Source organism: Rhinopithecus bieti, unplaced genomic scaffold (genome assembly GCF_001698545.2).
Source record: "Rhinopithecus bieti isolate Rb0 unplaced genomic scaffold, ASM169854v2 scaffold_33664, whole genome shotgun sequence".
Taxonomy (NCBI): Eukaryota; Metazoa; Chordata; class Mammalia; order Primates; family Cercopithecidae; genus Rhinopithecus; species Rhinopithecus bieti.
This window is the reverse complement of record NW_016814733.1, coordinates 1,142,763-1,159,532: the sequence shown is the minus strand read 5'-3', so window position 1 is coordinate 1,159,532 and position 16,770 is coordinate 1,142,763. Positions and strand designations below refer to the sequence as shown.

Genomic DNA, 16,770 nt, shown 5'->3' with positions numbered 1-16,770 from the left:
CTAAGGGATGTGCCAGCAAAGTGAAGAAAGGAACTATATTTTGAAGGAGTTGAAGGACCTAGTCAACTTGAAACTGCAGGACGTAGGAGAGTATGGGACTGGATCCTCAGATGCTTAGAGGTAGAACATAAAGTTGGGTAAGGAATGGTTTATTGATGGGAGCATTTGTCCATGAAACAAGAGTAGCCTATGGCTAGGAACCTGGGAGATGGTGCTAATACATCGCTAGCATGACGCCTGAAGCTTGGGGAAAGCAAAAGCATACACCAAGTGAAGGAGGAGTCCTAGCACTGCCATGTCAGGGGAAGACAGGAGGGATCAAAGGGCTCAGAGAGGCAGGGCGTGGTGGCTCACACCTCTAATCTCAGCACTTGGGAGGCTGAGGCGGGTGGATCACCTGAGGTCTGGAGTTTGAGACCAACTTGGCCAACATGGTGAAACACCATCTCTACTAAAAATACAAAACATTAGCTGGGCATGGTGGCTGGCACCTGTAGTCCCAGCTACTTGGGAGGCTGAGACAGGAGAATTGCTTGAACCCACGGGTTGGAGGTTGCAGTGAGCTGAGACTGCCATTGCACTCTAGACTGGGCAACAAGAGCAAAACTCCATCTCAAGGAAAAGAAAAATGGCTCAGAGAAGCAGCCATCCTGGAGTGAACATACTATGTATGTGGCCTGCCACTCCAAAATCCCATGTTCCAAAAAAAAGTACATTAGGTAAAAGATATACTTTTTTTGTTACTGTCATCCTTTGATCTTAAGGCTTCTGTTGATAATGAAACTTTTGGCATCACTGCTGTTGCTTCAGAACAAACAGATCGTCCTCTCCAAACAACCTCCCATCCTTCAGCATCTTTCCTTTCCATGCAAGAGAAGAAAACAAATCAAGATTTCTTAGATAATAAAAAATACTTGGAAGTCTATAAAATAAAAACATTTTCCAGTTTAACTGCCCTTAAATATAACAGATATACAAACACGAGGACATTTTACCTACCAAGGCCACGAAGGAGTGCCCTGGTGAGAAGGCAGCAGCATTTTTGGTGAGCTCCATAGTAGTTGTCTTCTGTAAGCCATGGCTGATGATAAATACTGTTCTAGAAATGGGCTTGCTGATAGCACTGGGCTGGATGGTGGTGCTTAACCATCAGAGCAAAGTGCACACAACTCTTCTAATAATCAGTATGGTCAGAGCGGGGGTGTCAGAGATGGGTGAATATGCAGAGAGCCGAGAAGGCGGTAAATAGAACACGGTGTCTCACAAGGAAAGATGGAGGAAAAACCGGCCAGGGCTTTGCTCAATCTATACGATAGGAGAAATAACATACTTCTGTTTTATGCTTCACTCAGACTTGTCCACTCAGGAGTGGGCAAGTCTTATGTGGTGCACCTGAAGCAGCCCTCCAGATTGGAGAATTTTTCCATAAGTCTCATTGGTAAGAAGTGGATCACATGGGTATCCCTAATTACCAGGGAGGTTGGGGGCTTAGCCATGAAGCAACAGGGAATGGTATTGCCATCCTACGCCAGATCACGGTGAGTCATGCCCTCAGCAGAGTGTGTGGCCCCGATATGAAGCCAGGGTCATGCTAGCAAGGAGGCGGGAGAATGGCTGTAAGGCAGGCAAGCATTAGGGCCTGTCACAGAAGCACCCATGGGATCCTGTGGGAATGGGTAAGAATTATCTGCAGGGAAGGTTTTCCCTCCTTTTCTGCTGTTTTCAAGTTTCCTGACCCCACTTCTACAGTCAATATTGCATTATTCACAATGATGTATTAGAGTGTTATTAACGTCCTTTGATAGCAAACGCTGCATTATTGGGTTCTCATCATCTCCTAGTGCCAGCAAACCTGAGAGATCACAGCTGCATGTGCATGTGTATGTGTTTTATCAGTTTCATAGTGGTTTTCATCATGGCTGATTTCTCTAAAGGCATATATTGATGTTCTTAATGATTAACTCTAATATGTGTAGACCAAGAGGGAAATATTTTCATGGATGACATTGTTTTTTCCTCATTCCCCATGGTTTTCATCAGCTCAGTATAATAATTTTTCTTCTCCACCTCTGATCTTCCTCCCAGAGCCACTGTGCCTTCTCCAGGTAGAAACAGCCTTCTATCTCATGACTGGCACCCTTCCTTGGTTCCTGTCATCTGTAGCCAGGTATGCTGGGTGCTGGAGAGTGCCCTGGAGTTGGAGTCAAAAGACTGCATGCAGTTGGAGCAGAGGATCTTCCCTCACAAGTTCTGCTGTGAGCTGAGTCATTTCACTTCTCTGGGCCCCAGATAGACCTTTGTAAAACTGAGTGGAGGTGAAGAGGTGGATGATGTGGAATCTCTGCGATGGCTTGGAGCCATGAGTGTTCATGACACTCCATGTCTGATTCTCCTCAAGGGGATCTTCATCACTTGTGGTCACATGTCCTGGTTTCCCCAGGAGCATCTACACATCTCACATGAGGCTGGTTTTTAGTAAGTGCTCTCTGGTTGGTTTCTATAATGTAAGCTTCTCTTCATGTAGCTAAGAGATGATACTTTAAATGGATAAAAGGGATATTTTAAAGCTGCTTTCTCAAATTCATCCTGGCTGCCTTGCTATGGAACATGGCCCTGGAGCTGGCATTTCACTGTCTATTGACCATGCAACCTGGGGCAAAGGGCTTAATTTCAAACAACTCAGGCTGAGGAAGCAAATATCTCATTGGACTAAATGAGAGAGTCCTTGCCCAGAAGGAGCTGGGTGTTTCTTATCCTCATGCCACTGTGCTTCAGACTCCATCCTGACACTTCTCATTCTGTACTGGACACCCTTAGACTCCCCTGAGGACAGACACCACAGTTTACTCATCCATGGTGGCCATGCCCGCCCAAGACGGCAGCTCATCAACCACAGTTGACCCATAAAACCTCTGACTTTGCCTTTTTCCCCTCCTTTTCTCTTATGTCCCCTCTGAAGCCTGTTCTCTAACCTCTCTGGGAATTCTAATATCTCCTTCATGCTCTTTTTATTTAAAATGTTAGACTCAATGAGTTCCTTTGTTGATTTTAATTGATGAAACCCCAAACCAGAGACCAACACATGGTAGAGATATCTTTCTGGAGGCAAATGTCTGTGCTTGATTTACATTCAGGCTGGCTTAACACAACACCAGCTGGATGAAACATTTTTAAAAAGCTTTAAAAGATGCTATTTCAAAATGCCTAGACATTTGGATTCATTGGATGCAGCCAGGGTGTGGAGTGAGTTTTCTGGAGCTCAGATGCTTCTGACCTTTTTTTCAGGGAAAGGCCATGGTTAGAGTCACTTGTGGCCTTGTCTTCTCCAGTCACTAATTTTTCACTCCTCTTTTCCAAGACCTATTTCTCTGCCCTTTAATCATTTTTATTGCATTTCCCTGGCCCGTCTCCAGGTCTTGACATGTCTCTTAAAACGTAGAGGCCACAGACTGGGTAAGGAACCCTAATGAGGAAGGCAACAATATGGAGTCCATTAGAAGGATTGATTCCCGGCCCCTGCATCTGCTGCTAATTTATCCTAGCTTTTAAAGTCATGTCTAGGAGGCTCCCTTGCTTTGAGACCGTGGTCCTCAATAACCCATCATGCTTTCACTTCTGTGCCACTCATGGGCCTACTATTCTGCAGCACAGGCCTCCTTGCTTTGGTTTGGCTTCTGATCAGGCTGCCTTGTCTTGTATGTGTCTGCTTGGGTGAAGCTCTTCTATTTTTAAAGATCTGCCTGGAATTTAGTCTCACTTAACAATCTACAAACTTTTCATTGCTTTATCAAGCTCAGCAGCAAAAATGCTCAGTGCAGCTCCATACCTGGTGAGCCACACAGAGGGGGCTAGGCTCTCAAGTTCTATCCAGAGTGTGCAATCATTGGGCTGTTCTGGCCCCGCACTAGCCACCCATCCCCACCCATCCAGAAGTGTTGCTGCAGGAATTATGTTCATTGGTTCGGGTAGAAAAACACAGCAGCCTCCATGACCTTAGTGACTGGTATGGAAGCAGCCACTGTGGATTTACAAAAAACAAATGGTGCAAAGTCTGCACTTGGCACTTTCTTATTCTAATATTCGATGAAAGCACAAGCGTGGCTTTGAACTCTCACTCAGGGAAGGCCTGTGTGTTTCAGGAAGGGGGCAGGTAAAGAGGGATTGCTTTACTGAATATTGTACAGAGTTCTCTCCTAAGTCACCCAAGGATGCTGCCTGGAGAATCCAGATGCTGTTTGAGGTGAGGGATTTCCTGAGTAGGTTGTCTCAGGAACAGTCAGGCCCAGGATAAGCCTCACCAACTCAGGGATACTGGATGCCGAGACTCTAGTCCAGAAGTCCTAGACCTCATCAACCCCTCTGGTCTTGTGCTAGCTGTGGGCCTTAGCCTTTACATTTGCTTCTAAAAAAAGAATTTTAAGTGCCTATTTCTTAAAGCCTTGTGAGGATTAAACAAAACAGTGGATGTTATAGGCTTTTGTATATTCTAAAGGATTCTATATTAAGAGGCAAAGGTTATATTATATAATTACATACATAATATATAATTACATATATAATGACATATATAATATATAATTACACACACACACACACACACATAAGTTTAAATTAGGTTTGGTGGCACATAGGAGAAGAAAATCCCTACATCAAAAGGGCTTTGACACAATATAAATGTTTCTCTCACATGCAGGTGCACCAGGTCCATAAATTCATCAGCTTCCCAGGCTGCTTCCAGCTTTGCTACATGTGGCCTCATCCTTACAACCCAAGATAGCTCCTAGGGCTCCAGCCATCACATCCCGGTACCAGAGTGCAAGATGACCGAAGGGGAGAAAAGAGAGCATGTGCTTGTCTTGTGAAGAGATTTCCTGGAAGTTACACAAAACATTTCTGTTTTCAGCTTGTTGACTAGAACATAGTCGTCTGTCATACTTAGTGTGGAGGGTAACCAAAGATGGAGTGTTTTGTCTGAATAGCATTGCATCCAGCCAGACATCGAGGGCAAGTAGCTGGAGGAAAGAGGAAGACAGACATTGTAGAGGAATCTAGCAGTGACTTCCCCAGAGATTATATCCTATTAATAAAAGTAAGAACATAATTTATGCCTTGTGCCTGGGCCTCATAGGGCCATCACACCTCCATGAAGCAAAATGCTTGGCCCCACTCTGATTTGCTTTTGCCATCTCTGAAACAAGGATATTTTACTTCCCCATGTTTCCCAACTGTCCATCATTCAAATAATGCTTCTGCTGTGTAGCCATGTCTACAGCTGTGGTCAATGCTCCTCATCAATGTCCACTGTCTGTGTATCACTCACGTGATTTAATCAGTACATTTTCTTCCAGTGGATTCTCCCTTTAAGCCTCTTTCTTTCTTTCTTTCTTTCTCTCTCTCTCTCTGTCTATATATACATATATATATATATATATATATATATATATAACACACACCCACACACAGCTTAAATATATTTTAGCAGCCTTAATTATTACAATATATAATAATATTCACTTGCTATATACATAAATTTTATATATTATAATATCTATTTATTAATATATAAATCTATTAGAAAATATAATATATATATTTGGCTAACACTCCTGCACCACACACTGATCTTCCTCTCAAACAAACAGGAACGAGGCTTCAGCGCACTGAACCTTTGATCAGGTTCACTTACATTTTCTGACCTGACATTTTTTTTTTTAGGATACTTTACTTTAAGGTTTCTATGCTATAAGCCTTACCATACTATTTATATACACACACCATATTATATAGATTTTATATATTGAAAAAGAATAATATTTTATATTGAAATAATATATTTATTATATTGATATATTTATATATTGAAATTTGTATATGTGAAAATATATATTCAGTTTATATATTGAAAAAATATATATAGAGAGAGATTTATATATTGAAAAACCCAAGTAAAATAAAAATAAGAAAGTATCCTTAACATCAGGTCAGATGTAGTGACCTGATCAAGGTTCAGAGCCCGAAGCCTCGTTCCTGTTTGTTGAAGAGGAAGACCAGTGTGTGGTGTGGGGGTGTTAGAGAAATAGCACCAGCAAACTGGAACTTTCTTCTTGTCCTAATAAGCAGGACTGAAAATGTTCTCCCTATGTAATTTAATTTCTTTTAAATTTAAAATGAAGTTGACTTAATTTGATGTCACGTCACCGTCCATTGAAGTTATCTCACTTTCCACAGTGATGCAGCCTCCATCTGTTAGGATTCATTCTACTCTACGATTTCCAACTTTCTAAGAAAGTTAGAAAACTTGCACTAAGTGTTTTAAAGGCATGATGCTTGTGCCTGTGAGTGAATTGGGCCCAAATACTGCCATGCAGCCTCAGGCATTTTTCAAAGGGAATCCTGGCCTTTGGGGTTGTCATGAGGTGCAGAGTCCTGGATGGTCCCCTGATCTAGCTGTAAGGGAGATGGTGAGAGCTTGAACTCAGAGCAGGGAGAGGAGAAGGCCAGGTGTGGGGAGGTCCCTGCCAACAGGATGACCTGTTTCCATCAGAGCTGGAGGCTAAAGAGAAGGGCAAAGTTCCAGTTCAGAAGTAAGAGAACATCTCTTGAAGGTCAAAGACTGCCCTGAGATACTGTTGCTGCAGCAAGGCTCCCTGTAGCCCCTGCGTGGCTGCCTCCCACTGTCAGCCACTTCCCCATATGGACCCTCACAGACTGAACAAATCTGAGTGACCTCAGAGATGCCTGAAGGCACCTAGCTCTGTTTATTTCATGGCACATTTTAAAGAGCCCCAGGAACTGGAGATAGAGCCCACTGGGAGGGGAGTCTGTTTGGACACTGTTTTCTTCATTTTCATCTTCTGTGTATTACTCTTCTAGTTAATCTTTTCCAGTACTTAAAAGTAGCTATTGATCTCCCTGTCAAATCCAGTAAGAAACAGGGATCCCCAAGCACTTGGGTAAGAAAGTTCATTGTTGGTTAAGACCTGAGTTGCCAAGAAACTCAGACACAGATCCATGAACCTTTTTACATGTGGGGATTGGTGTAATTGGCTTAACTGGCTCGATGCTGATTCACAGCACCTTCAGGGAAGAATCTTACTGGAGTTCCACCTCAATGTGTGCATTGGGATGGGCTGTAGGAGGGTGCCTTAGGGGCAGATGCAGTGATGTGTTGGAAGCATGGAGTAGGGGTATCCCTGTGGGAGCCAAGAGACATTGAGTCCATGTGGGGGAGGGGTGTTGGGGCCATGTAGGGTAACAGGAGGATGAACGGGGTGAGAGGTAGAGCTTCGTAGCTAAGGACACTAGCATTTGGTGCATGGGACATAATGTTCACATATGGTGAGGCAGATCTAGATTTGGGAACATGCCTGTGGTACGTGCTGCCTTGCACAGGGGAAGGAAGAAGTGAGAGAGAAGATAGTGGGTGGAGAGAAGAATGAGGCTGAGGCCAGGCACAGCCCCTCCTGTCAGCCTTATCTAAGAGAAACACGTGGCCCTACAGCGAGGACCCTGCAGTGAGCACCCACAGTGGTGCTACCATGGTGCCTGCTCTGCATAGCCCACTTGCCCTGGAGCCAGGGCCAACACATTTGGGAAAGGCTGGATTCCATGAGCTTCTTGACTGATACTCTTTTCCAGCTTTACCTGCTTACGTGCTTCCTAGATCTCCAAGAATTACAGCACACGGACAGCCTCAGGGTCTGTGCTTTTTTCTGGGACACCTGACACTTGAACACAGTTAAAATAAAGCATTTGCTCACCTCTGAGAGGACCCCACTTTTCATTTATTCATTCACTCAGACATTTGCTGAGCACCAACTCTGTCTGCACCAGGGAAATAACAAAAGAGAAAATCGTCATCTTTCTCCTCAAAAACTCCCATTTTCAAAGAACTCTTAAATGTATGACTAAAAATAAGTGGATAAGTGGAACAGGAGCTAATAAAATTCCAAGGGCATTTTCCAGGGTAGTTCAGAGGAGAGAGGTCAGCTCTGCTGGGGACTGGCCAGAGATTCTGCAGAGGACCAACAAGGAATGGGTATGGGGACTCATCTAGGAGGAGAGAGGAGCAATTAAGAGAAAGTCATGGGTATGTCACTGGGGCAGGCAGAAGCATGGAAGTTTGCAGATCATCAAGTTGCCCAATGTGGCTGGAGCCCAGACGGGTTGGATGGTAGGAGATGATGCTGCATAACTGCCTGGAACTGGCTTCTAGCAGCGTGGGGGCCTGTACAAGGGAAGCTGAGCATTACCCAGCAGGTCAGCTGTTGCCAGTAGTATTAGTCTGTTCTCATACTGCAATAAAGAAATACCTGCGACTGGGTAATTTATAATGAAAAGAGGTTTAATTTGCTCACAATACTGTAGGCTGTATAGGAAGCATGGCTGGGGAGGCCTCAGGAAACTTACAATCATGGCAGAAGGCAAAAGGGAAGCCTGCATGTCTCACACGGCTGCAGCAGGAGGGAGAGAGAAAAGGGGGAGGTACTACACGCTTTTAAACAACCAGATGTTGTGATAACTCACTATCATGAGAATAGCACCAAAGGGGAAATCCACGACCATGATCCAGTCACCTCCCACCAGACCCCTCCTCCAACACTGAGGATTATAATTTGACATGAGATTAGAGAAGGGACATAAACCCAAACCATATCATTCTACCCCTTGCCCCTCCCAAATCTCATGTCCTTCTCACATTTCAAAATACTATCATGCCTTCTTAACCTTCCCTCATAGTCTTAATTCATTCCAGCATTAACTCAAAAGTCCGAAGTCTGAAGTCATCTGAGACAAGGCTAGTCCCTTCTACCTATGAGCTTGTAACAGTCAAAAACAAGTTCATTACTTCCAAGATAGAGCGGGGGTATAGGAATTGGGTAAATACTCCTTTTCCCAAAGGGAGCACAAGTGAGCTTTGTGGTGATGGTACTCCTAGGCATCTTGATTGCAGTGGTAGTTATAGGAAGCTAAACACGAGTTGAAACTACACACACAGACACACACACACACACACACACACAAACACACTGCATGCGCATACAAATTTTGAATTATACCAATGTCAATATCCTGGTTTTTATATTGAAATATCAGGAGAAGCTGGGTAAAGGGTACAGGAGACCTCTCTGTACACTTTTTTTTTTTTTTTTTTTGCAAATTCCTATGAATAATTTATTTTCAAAAATAAAAAGTTGTTTAAAACCTGTGTGGCCTCCTGTGTGGGAGGAACGAGCCAGTGCAGATATGCCTGTGATTTGAGTTGGGTTGCTCATTAATGGCTGTGCGGTTAACAAGGAATTCTTTTTTAACTTCAGCTTTGCCTGGAGCACAGCTGAGTTTGTTCCATTCTCTGATTTCCTGTGAACAATTATTTTTCTTTCAAATTTCATTCATTCTTTAGGATTGAAGAAAAGGCCGTGGGACTTAAAATTTGTTCAGTCTCTGGAAAAACCCGCTCCCTGGGAACCTCAGCCTTTAAGAGTTTAGGGACACAGTTTTCTGCAGAGAAAACTTGAATTATACCTTTGCAACATTCCTGAAAGATCGGAGGGTCTTGACCCCACACAACAGGTTTGGCTCACGAGAGGTAAAAACTTTCTCAGGGAATGAAAAAAAGTTATTGACAGGACGTCCCAAAAAAAGCCCATGTTGTTTCATCTGAATTTTGACCAAAATTCCTTTAGAATAAATAAGGACCTTTAGCTTGCCCCTGGAACAGCCGAAAAAAAAAAAAAAAAAAAAAAGGAGCAAGTTATAGAAAATGGTGACGATTAAGAAAAAAAAAGCCACTTGAGAAGCCAGGTAACCTCTGGGATAATAAAAAAATTGCAGTAGCACCAAACACAAACAAATTCACGTTCTTTGCTTAGAATCATATTTTTTTATCAGCAAATATGACATCTCTTATTCTGTTTTAAATTAGAAAAATCAACTCTGCAAGTGAAGGTTTGAAGCTGCTTGTGTTTGCGGGTCAAAACCTACTTTAAAACTTGGTCGCTTCCCCCGTGGAACTTGCAAAAGGAGCTGGAGAAATCTCTTAGAATTCTTGAGAGCCCATTGGAGGATGCATGTTTTTCTCACTCTTGTTATTATTGTTTGGTACCCAGTCTGAACACCTGACTCGAAGCAATTGTCGGAGCCCTGGGTTCTTCCCACCATCTTGTCTACATGCCAATTTGTCTTTGCAAGATTTACACACGAAGCAAATCCAATTAAATGAGAGACTGCCCCTGCAGCTCAAAGCATTTCTACACAAGGAAGCCATGCTCTTGACTCCAGCGGATTCTCAAAATCGCGGCTGATTAATCAGTTACGTTCATCAAGCATCTCCAGTTTGCCAGCCAACCACAGCTTGACAAGACAAAGGCAGGGTCAGCTGTGATTCTTTAAGATGGTGCTTCAAAGCGTTTCGTTTCATCGATGACAAGCATTGCCATGTATGAGGGAGTACAGTTTCCTTAGTTGAATTCAAGCAGTAATTTGAACCATTCAATCTCCAGAACCAAAAATACACAAATAAGCAGCAAGGGAGATACAAGTTTCCCAAAGACTTTCTTTTTCTCAAAAAGTCGATAGCGAGTTTGAATTACAGTCTGAAAAGATTAAGCGACATTAACTTTCATTTCCCATCTCCAGGAAACCCTGTCTCTTCATGCAACACAATTCAGAAAACTTAAAACCGGCCAAATGTGTCTAACTAAAAATTGAAAGCTGACACGATGGCTCATGCCTATAATCCCAGCATTTTGCAGGCCAAGGCAGGAGGATCACTTCAAGCCGGGAGTTAGAGACCAGTCTAGAGAAATCTAGGAACAAAACCCTGTTTCTACTAAAAAACTAAAGTAAGTATACATCTGTGGGTGTTTGGTGTGTGTAGCTGCCTGTACGTCCCAGCTAACTCGCAGAGGCTTGAGGTGGGAGGATTACTTGAGCCAGGAGTTTGAGGTGCAGTGAGCTAGACTGAGTCACTGCACTCCCGGCCTGAAACAAACAGAGGGAGACTGTCTTCAGTAAAAATTAAAAATACACATAAACAAAATAGGGCCAGGCGCGGTGGCTCATTGCCTGTAGTCCCAGCACTTGGAGCTTTGAGGCCAGGCAAGATTCACGAGGTCAACAGATTGAAACCATCCTGGCCAATATGAGTTGAGACCCGTCTCTTACAACAAATACAAAAAATTAAGCCGGGTTTGTGGTGTGCGCACCTGTATAGTCCCCCTACTCAGGAGGCTGAGGCAGCGAGAATCGCTTGAACCCAGGAGGCGGAGTTGCAGTGAGCCGAGATTGGCGCACTCCAGCCTAGCGCAGAGAGGACTCTGCTCTCAGAAAAAAAGATTAATAAAAATAAAAATAAAAATAAAGAGCTGTGAAGATCAGGCTCCCCATGGACGGCTGGATGCTGACTTGGTTGAGGCCACATGTGGCGTGGGGTGACTTTGGATGTAACTGTGTTTGCAGAAGGTTGAGCAGCCAACCATTCCTCTCCAAGTTGACCTTTCTGGGGCTCAGGGTCTCCAGCTAGCTGGCTGTCAGGGGTGCTCAGCGCTCCACTGAGAAAATGGAAGTTCTCACTCTGGGAGCGGCCTGTTGTTCCTTCCGCGGGTGCATTGTAGACGGCTTGCAAGCCTTTGTGAGGGCCTGTGGTTTCTGGCCTACTGATTCCTCTTCCTTGCTAATGAAGCCGCACCCCAAGAGATACCTTCCACGTGCCTCAGGCCCCACTCAGGGAAAGCAGGTACCAGCCTCTCAGGCTTCCTCCCCTGCTGGGTTGAAATGGCAAGCGTCTGAGTCTAAGCCACCAAGGGCACCTCGGCCGTCCCACTCAATGAGTTATTTGAACGCGAATGAGCACAGAAGCAGAAATGCCTGTGTTCACTTGATTTGTATTATTAATTGTGGCACAGCGAAGCCGTTTTCCATCTGGAATTATTATCACCACAGTTGCCACTCTCTTTCCCCTCAGGAGGTTTAAGACCCAGGATCAAGCCAGTGCGCATCCAGGCCAGGCTAAAAGCCCAGCAACCAATAGCAGAGAAAGAAAATTGTATTATTTTTTTAGTCTTCCCGCTTACCACCACGCCAGCTGCTGGGCTGGGTAATCCATGAAGACGAAGTGGGAGCTCGCGCTGCGCTTCCTGGGTCAGGCGCAGCTCGGTGCCTGCTCTGCGCCCCTCTGCAGCCTGGCCGCCTGTGCTGCCGTGCCGCTATGGAGCGGAGCCCAACTCCTCCCGGCCGCCGCTTCCGTAGCGTTCTGGGCCCCGAAAGCCAAGGATCCTGGGCGAGAGTGTTACAGGCGATGCCCTTGAAGGCCAGAAAACTATGAAGCCTTAGGACAGCGGGTCGGAGGCGCAGCAGGACTTTCTGCTTGCGCGGTTGTCTGGGTCAGTTGTTGTTCGGATGTTCAAACAGGTGAGCTAAGGCGTTTTGGCCACCACCTGTTGCCGCGTTTGCCTGCGAATGGAGGGCTGTCTGACGGGACACTAGAATGTGCCTCAAGAAGGGTGCCGTCTGGGCACTGTTCGGGCTACCCTGTACGTCGTTATATTTAGAAACTTATTTTTTCCTCTGTTAGTATCCCCGCTCCTGCCAGAAGCCCCCCTATTGTGTTTGGCCATTATGATTTTGGTAAAATTTGATTGCTCGGAAACTGATTCCACAAAATATGTGAGATGTGAGCAGCAAAACAATAAAAAAAAAAAAAAAAAAAAAAAAAAAAAAGGAAAGAGAAAGAAAACAAACCATAGAAACATAGATGAATTCTTATGCGCCACCTGCCCTTTAAAATATTGATTGCAAGCACCGCTGCCTGGGAACTGTGGGTCCTCAGGGAAGTTAACCTCTGTGCTCAGGTTTCCTGTTTTGGGAAACGAGGATCACAGCACTGGATCAGGTATGGATTCTTTCTGTGCCCCAGGCACTGTCCCCAGCTTCATCAGCCCTGAGGGACAGAGGCTTGCCACCTAGTTAGTGTCCGTGCAGGCTTGGTAGCTCTGCGCTCACCATCCTGCGTTCTGCCTGCGAAAAGTGCTTGCTTGACACTCTGCTGGACTCCTTAAATGTGCCACTGACAGTGAGCCACAGCCGTGGCATGCCACCTGGCTCTGCAGACAGTCCTCTTTTTGTGTCAGAATAACCGAAAAAACTAACATTTGGGGCTATCTCCTCTATTGAAGAAGCTGTTATACAACATCTTGATCTTTCAGAGAATACCAAAAAACAAAACAAAACAAAACAAAAAACCAACTTTTGGCCAAGTGCATTGGCTCATGCCTTTAGTTTCAGCATTTTGAGAGACCAAGGTGGGAGGATAGCTTGAGGCCAGGGAGTTTAAGATCAACCTGGGCAACATGGCAAGACTGCGTCAATTAAATTTTTTAAAAAGTGTTGTGTGCCCACAGTCCTGGCTACTCAGGGAGGCTGACGAGGGAGGATCACTTGAGCCCAGGAGTTCGAGGCTACAGTCAGCCATGACTGTACCTCTGCACTCCACCCTGGGTGACAGAGCGAGACCCTGTCTCTAAAATATTCTCAAGAACTTTTTTTAAAATGAAAAGTACTATTTTTCCAAAGTTGTATAATAAGAGGAAGAAGAGCCATAATTCTCTGTTCCCATCTAGGCCTGGGTAGGAGAAGCTCCCTTCAGGGAAGCAGGCAGACCCTCTCAAGCACCGTGCGGCCTCTAGAAAGCTCACTGTGACAGCAGGACCACGTGGCTGCATCTTGTGAATTGTCTTCCTGATATAAAGCGCTCCCTTTTAATTGGGATCACCTCCAGGGATTAGACCCCACTTGATGGTTTTCTGGGATTCTGAACCAGGCTCATTTCCCTTTAATTGGCTCCTGGTGTGGGCTGCAGGCTTTTTTTACAGCCAACAACAGGTGGGAAGTGCCATTTGCTCCCACTGGTCTCCCACTCCCTGCCCTGAGAAGCTGGGGCCCACCTTGTGTTGAGTGGGATGCAGAGGACTTTGGACTTGCCTTATTTCACGGAAGTTAACCAGTTTCTCACATTCCCTGAGGCACTTGTGGACTTGGTCTCAACCTCCTCTGGTGAGCAGCTCTCCTGGCTCCTATCACTTACCTAGTTCCATCATGGGGGCTTGGCTTCCCCTGCACTGTTAAAGGAAGAGATTGGGCCATTAAGAAATGCCCCCCCCCCTTTTTTTTTTTGAGACGTAGTCTCGCTCTGTTGCCCAGGCTGGAGTGCAGTGGCGTGATCTCAGCTCACTGCAACCTCTGCCTCCCCGGTTCAAGCAATTCTCTGCCTCAGCCTCCCGAGTAGCTGGGGTTATAGGCACCTGCCACCACTCCTGGCTATGTTTTATGTTTTTCTTAGAGACAGGGTTTGACCATCTTTGTCAGGCTGGTCTTGAACTCCTGACCTCATGATCCACCTGTCTTGGCCTCCCAAAGTGCTGTGATTACAGGCATGAGCCACTGTGCCTGGCCAGAAATGCCCACATTTGTAAACTTGGTTGCTGCTAGGGTCCAACTCCGCTCTCAGCATTCACCGATGAGGTCTGGGAATGGGAACCTGTGTTTAAGCAGACTCCCTAAGTGCTAAGACTGCCCGTCTTTAACCATACTACTTTTCTGATAACAAAGCTGAAATTTTCATCATTACTTTTTTTTTTATTTGACATGAGCTGTTCTTATTTTAACTAAACTGGAGTGTGTCCTGGAGTTTTCACTTTCCTGTAATTCTCTTATTTTTTTCTGTTCTGAAACTTTCTCTAATTTTGAAATTAATAGAAAAAGAAAACAACAGATATAAAATACTTTACTTAGTCACAGTGATATGTCTATTTGTGTATTCATTCACCTCCCCTCTCCCCACGCAAGAAACCCCCAGCACAGTCCTACATTCTGGAATGAAAATAGCTCCAAGAAGTATGGATTTTGAGGTTCAACATCTGCACTTTTATTTCTTTTTTCATTGTAAAAACAAATGGTCTCTAAAAATTGATGTCAAATACAGTCTTCAGGCCGATGAAATACAGTAAGCCTGAGAACGAATAAGGCAACTAAATGGAGCTGTTTTATTTAACAGAAAGCACAGTGATCTTCCTTACAAGCTAGATTCCCGAGAGGAAAATGTTTATAATCAGATTTGACTCTAGGATTAAGAGGGCAAGGTGCGACCCTCTTAGGAGGGTCTTTGAGACAGAGTCTTACTCTGTGGCCCAAGCTGGAGTGCAGTGGTGTAATCTTGGTTCATTGCAACCTCCACCTCCCAGTTCAAGCGATTCTCATGCCTCAGTCTCCTGAGTAGCTGGGATTACAGGTGCGCACCACCACATCCAGCTAATTTTAGTAGAGACAGGGTTTCACCATGTTGGCCAGGCTGGTCTCAAACTCCTGACCTCAAGTGATCTGCTTGCCTCAGCCTCCTAAAGTGCTGGTATTATAGGCGTGAGCCACTACACCCAGCCCACGTTGCAGGCTTTGTGTGCCAGTTGCAACTTGGCTGTTGCAGTGTGAAAGCAGCAATAGATAATATGTAAGTGAAAGGGTGTGACTGAATTCCAATAATTATTTATAGATGCTGAATTTTGAATTTAATATAATGCTGATGTGACATGAAATAGTCTTCACTGGATTTTTTCAGCTATTTACAAGTGTCGGAACTATTCTTAGCTCTTAGGCTGTACAAAAACGGGCAATGGGCTAAATTGGGGTTGTGAGCTGTCATTTGTAAAATCTTGCACTCTTTTAGGGGACATGGTATGGCTGCTGATATGCTGACCTTATGGTATCTAACTAACAAATATTCAATTAAATGAGTAAATAGATTATAATTAAAATGGAAACAAGAACTAAAAGTGATTCTGAATATTTCATCAAAAAACCCATTGCTTTCCCTTTTTCGTTAGGTTCATCCAGTGTTGTTAGAAGAACAATCTGAATAGGCACGGCCAACATTTTTGTTTTCAAAATTATACTATTTATGATGTGTACTAGGAATTAACTAACAGAAGCAGTTAGTACAATTAATTTTTTACAAGTAATTATTTTACAAACAATTTTTTCCTAGTACAATTAATTTGTTAAAAATTTGGTAAGAACATTCTCCCACCCCCCACCACTCCAACCAGGATGTGAATTTGCTGATTGTTCAAGGTGGGATCTGGCTGCTGTGCCCAGGTATGTTAGGAACCTGAAGCTCTAATTCATCTTCTTGGAGGTACTGGACACTGTACATTCATGTTTTTAAACTTTATACTGAAGCATGCTTCTCAAATGCTTACACCATTTACTTTTTAAAATTAAAAACTTGAGGCCGGGTGCGGTGGTTCATACCTGTAATCCCAGCACTTTGAGAGGCTGAGGCAGGCAGATCACTTGAGGTCAGGAGTTCAAGACCAGCCTGGCCAACATGGTGAAACCCCATCTCTACAAAAAAATACAAAAAATAACCAGGTTTGGTGGCAGGCGCCTATAGTCCCAGCTACTCAGGAGGCTGAGGCAGAAGAATTGCTTGAGCCCAAGAGGCAGATGTTGCGGTGAGCCAAGATTGTGCCATTGCACTCCAGCCAGGTGACAGACAGAGTGAGACTCCATCTCAATCAATGAATCAATCAATAAAATTAAAAACTTGAAGCCAGGCATGGTGGCATGCTCCTGTATTCCCAGCTACATAGGAGTTTCTCCCAGCTGATGGGAGAAGATCACTTAAGCCTGGGAGGTCAAGGCTGCGGTGAGCTATGATCTCTCCACTCCAGCCTGGATGACAGGGCAAGACCCTGTCTCTAAAAATGAAAAAAATAA

General features: G+C 44.5%; 1 long non-coding RNA gene across 1 annotated transcript; it reads right to left on the bottom strand.

The window, feature by feature from the left end:
* Positions 1–3,068: 3,068 nt before the first annotated feature.
* LOC108515169 (uncharacterized) lies at positions 3,069–7,825 on the bottom strand. Its single transcript, XR_001881438.1, has 3 exons — positions 7,761–7,825; positions 4,688–5,012; positions 3,069–3,463 (listed from the first exon to the last, which is right to left on the bottom strand). It is a non-coding gene; the product is annotated as an uncharacterized LOC108515169 (long non-coding RNA).
* Positions 7,826–16,770: the final 8,945 nt, after the last annotated feature.